Genomic DNA, 4,880 nt, shown 5'->3' with positions numbered 1-4,880 from the left:
AACTTCATAGAAAAAAGTACTTTTTTTTTGCTGCTATAATTGGAAGGTTCATGAAGCTATTTGTGGTCTAGATAATGACATCTATGAAAAATAATGCACTCAATTATTTGACCCTTGCTCCTATTTTTCAAGGGTTTAATTTGTATTTTCTTTGCTTTGTGACTACTTTAGATGAAGTGATAAAATATAAGTGCTTTTGTGAGTGCTTAGGCAGCCCCCATGGATGTTGGAGTGTGGGCCCATGTAAATGAGTGCCTCTCATGTAGATAAGAGAATTCCAACCTCTAGCAGCAGCAATAATAATCTAACTTGCACTTTCACCAGGCTGTATGTTGAAAACAGGACCGTCCAACCATACCTCCTACAATGATGAAAGTATCCTCACTCTGTCTTGTCCAAAATGCAGCCACTAGCCATGTGTGCCTATGAGCACTTGGAAGGGGACCAATGGGACCTTAGGTAAAAATGGAATTCTAAATTTTGTTTAATTTTCATTAATTTAAATTTAATCACTTAGCATTAGCAGCTACCATGTCGGGCAATGTGGGTTAAGAAGATACTTGCTGACTTGATCTTTGCTACTTCTCTGAGAGACTAATGGAGAAATGTATCATCTTATTGACAAGGAAATTTTGGAGTGGAAAGGTGGTGTGATTGGTTTAAGATCACAGTGCAGTCATCACACCTGGGTGTGAGGTAGGCAGTCATCTACCCCATCACCACATAACTTGCTTCTTCAGAGCCTGAGGAAGTGTAATTAATACCTGAACTACTAAGAAAAAGATTAACATTCCAATAGAAAAAAATGGAGAGGATAAAAAAGTAACATTCAAAAATTCAAAAGCATTCTTACATACTAGGAGTAATCAATTAGAAAATGTAGGCTTTCGATACAAAGAAAAGCTGTGAAACTGTCCAGAAGGCCACAAGGGAAGATGTGAATAAACAGAGACACAGTAGGTCAGTTCTACACAAGGTAACTTACAAATGCAGAGCAATTCCATTAAGAACCTTTGGGATATTTCATGGAGTTTTTCAAACGGAAGAAAAAAATGCACCTGGAGAAACATAAGAGAATTGCCTAGACATTTAAAAATATAAATCAGAGACTTCATTGGCAGGGAAAAACACAACAAAGTTATAATAGCTAAAACAATTTGGGAATGGTGTGTAAATAGCTTGAAGGACAAATGCAACAGAGCAGGGAGTCCAGAACGAAGCCATGTAGGCGTGGGAACTAGGATGTGATAGCAGCAATGCCTCAGGCCAGTGGGAAAAGATAGCAATTCTGTCCTGCACTGTGCTTTATAGTGAAAAATTTGAAACAAATGTCTCACAATAGAAAATTAATGAAATATCTTTTAAGATTATGCATTCACTAGATGACAAAATAAACTATTTTAAAACTATGATGTTACTAGATGACAAAATGGTAAAATAGACATTATTTATAGACACGTATATGATATACTGTTAAGTGAGCACAAAAACACAGTTTACAAAAGAGTAAAAAGGGCTGGGCACAGTGGCTCATGCCTGTAATCCCAGCACATTGGAAGGCCAAGGTGGGCAGATCACCTGAGATCAGGAGTTCGAGATCAGCCTGGTCAACATGGCGAAATCCCATCTCTACTAAAAAAAAAAAAAAAAATCCCATAATCCCAGCTACTCTGGAGGCTGAGGCAGGAGAATTGCTTGAATCCAGGAGGCAGAGGTTTCAGTGAGCCAAGATTGCACCACTGCACTCCAGCCTGGGCAACAGAGTGGGACTTTCTCTCAAAAATCAAAATAAAACAAAATAGTAAAAAGCATTGTATGAGCCATGCTTGCTAAATACATTCACATATATGGATGCTTCTACTTATGAAAGTCACAAATGTACACATCTATCCTGACCCAACTTTTAAACTTTATTTTTATATTTTTGTTTTTTTAAATATTAAATGCTTCACAAGTTTTTTGTTATCCATGCACAGAGGCCATGCTAATCTCTGTATCATTCCAATTTTAGTATAAGTGCTGCCAAAGTGAGTACACGAGTAAAGGTTTTAGACTAATCTTAACTGAGGTACTAAATAATCGGTAGTTTAAGCCTCTGCTTGATTGGCTTAAGCATTAAAGCCACAATCCCAGTCTCTGCTTCAGGGGTCTATCCTTGATGCCGGGGAGCCCATAAGGCTTCCTGAGTCACCTTTGAAGTTGACTACAGTCCTCAAAATGTGGATTTAGGGACTTGCCCTGGGGTGTATTTTTCTCTGGATCATAAATCTTCCTCATGATCTTTCTTTTTTCCTTGTTCACCACATCAGGTTCTTCCCTGTTTGGTCTAGCAGGCAGAGGTCAGGGAAGTATCACATCGAAATAGATCCCACTAACATTCCAAGGGAAACGGAGTGGCTCTTTCTCAAAAATGAGAACATGCAAAACTCTAGAAAAGCCATGGGGAAAAAAAAATGCTTTCTCTAAAAGCCTTGAATCTGCATCCTCCACTCTTAGTGGGGAGCCCAGAAAAATCTTCCCAGTCTCTTATTCACCTTTTTTTGAGATGGAGTTTTGCTCTTGATGCCCAGGCTGGAGTGCAATGGCACGACCTTGGCTCACTGCAACCTTAGCCTCCTGGATTCAAGTAATTCTCCTGCCTCAGCCTCCTGAGTAGCTGGGATTACAGGCATCCACCACCACGCCCAGCTAACTTTTTTTTTTTTTTTTTGAGATGGAGTCTCACCCTGTCACCAGGCTCGGGTGCAGTGGCGTGATCTTGGCTCACTGCAACCTCGGCCTTTCAGGTTCAAGCAATTCTCCTGCCTCAGCCTCCCGAGTAGCTGGGACTACAGGTGCACGCCACCACGCCCAGCTAATTTTTGTATTTTTAATAGAGATGGGGTTTCACCATGTTGGCCAGGCTGGTCTCGAACTCCTGACCTCAGGTGATCTATCCGCCTTGGCCTCCCAGAGTGCTGGGATTCAGGCGTGAGCCACTGCGACCAGGCTCTTATTCACTCTTTTTATCCTCCCGATAATTTTTGGACTTAATGGGGAAAGTGTGTTGTTTGAACACCATGCTTGGCACATCGGGCTTCACATTCGCAGCCGGTGCCCATCTGGGCCAGTTCTCTCATCACTAGCTCATTTTAGTGTATCCAGATCATGGCAGTTTACCCGGACACATGACTTCTTCTCCCACTCCCTCTCCTCCCCATTCCTGCCTCTGTTTCGGAGGGATGCATGGTGGTAGAACCCTGCTGCTGCTGGATGTAGCTAGAACAAATTTCCAAAACAAATTGCTTCTGAAGAGTCCCCCAGCCTGGTGGCTGAGCGAGGGAGAATTAAGTGTCAGCGAAGGAACTAAATTACCACCTATTGCTTCATCCATATAATTAAGTTAATAATTAAAACATGACTTGCAGGGGCCTCATCCACCAGGAATCTTTACATGCTTCTTTTTCAGACCATTGTCACAAAATAGGAAAACCACGTCAGTAACTGTTCTCAGAACTGCTTAGCAACCTCAGCTTTAATTGTCAGCCAGCTTATCAGAACATGCAGCTAATTATCGTGTCTCATACCTAGAATGTTCGGCATGTGAAAGCGTCCCGGAAATGGATCTTCCCTGCAGTGAAATTGAGTCAGATGGATCACTCCCAAGGGGCTTCACCCTGGGAGAATATTTCAGAATTTGCTTGCTGCTTCCTCAAACCAGGCTTTGTTAGAATGCATGATTCCATAATGAAAACTTGCAGATTTTCATGGAGGAGAAGACCTCTTCCTGATCATGTGGCCATTGTTACAGGACTGTCTATTAGTGGTAAAGTTGTTGAGCCAGTCCAGGTTTAGTGTTCTCATTAGTCACAGGTATTTGAATGCTCATAACAGTTCTAGGGGACATTTATGGGTGAGGACATAGAATAAAACACTAGGGACTGGGTGCAGTGGCTCACGCCTATAATCCCAGCACTTTGGGAGGCCAAGGCGGGTAGATCATCGGAGGTCAGGAGTTCTAGACCAGGCTGGCCAACTTGGTGAAACCCTGTCTCTACTAAAAATTAGCCGGGCGTGGTGGCAGGCACCTATAGTCCTAGCTACTCGGAAGGCTGAGGCAGGAGAATCACTTGAACCCTGGAGGTGGAGGTTGCAGTGAGCTGAGATTGCGCCATGGCACTCTGGCCCGGGCAACAGGAGTGAAACATCATCTCAATAAAAACAAAAAAACAAAAAATGCTGAATCTGGGAACAAAGAGATGAATTCTATGGCCAGTTTTTCTGCCACTAGCTGTGGGCTTTTCTTCAAATCTCATCTCACTAAACCCCAGGAGTATAACAGCCTGAGCTGATATGCCGTGGGCTGCGGGTCTGTCAGCAGGTACAAAGAGGTACGGCCATTGGAGGTTTTTTTGACTGCCCTAAATTGTTTCTTAGGTGTGAATTTACAAACATTATTTGTATTAGTGGTAACACATGTCAGCCCAATCATCCCCCTGTGCTTGTGGACTGGTTTGGTGATCCACAGGGTGTCCCGATTTCTTCTGACAGCCTTATGGAATGTATCAATGAGGATAAACTCAAAAAATGTGTATGTGAAATTTCTGCCAACCCAATGAGAATTCAGTCCTCTTAGAGTCCCACAGTGGCATCCAGCTCACTTCTCTGCAATGAACTAAAGGCTTTGAGCAAACTTCAGCTGGTTAACACCAGGATGAACAGGATTGTCATAAGTTGTGCCCTTAAGAACTGGGTGTTTTCTCTCACCAGGGCACACTTGAATCCTATTTATAACATAACCTGGCTTGGCCTTGTATCCCAGTCCGTGCGCCTCGTATCTGAATTGAGGGATGGGAAATAAACTAGAAGAGAGAGCGTTGAGATAAAGCTCAAAGTTGTAA

At 42.6% G+C, this 4,880-nt stretch overlaps 1 non-coding gene across 1 annotated transcript; it reads right to left on the bottom strand.

Annotated features, from left to right (window-relative positions):
• Window positions 1-1,932: 1,932 nt before the first annotated feature.
• LOC116553540 lies at window positions 1,933-2,035 on the bottom strand. Its single transcript, XR_004269788.1, has one exon. It is a non-coding gene; the product is annotated as a U6 spliceosomal RNA (small nuclear RNA).
• Window positions 2,036-4,880: the final 2,845 nt, after the last annotated feature.

This window comes from Sapajus apella, unplaced genomic scaffold (assembly GCF_009761245.1).
Source record: "Sapajus apella isolate SASKATOON/1434 unplaced genomic scaffold, GSC_monkey_1.0 scaffold12, whole genome shotgun sequence".
NCBI lineage: Eukaryota > Metazoa > Chordata > Mammalia > Primates > Cebidae > Sapajus > Sapajus apella.
Note: the sequence above shows the minus strand (reverse complement) of the source record. Positions and strands in the feature narration are given on the sequence as shown.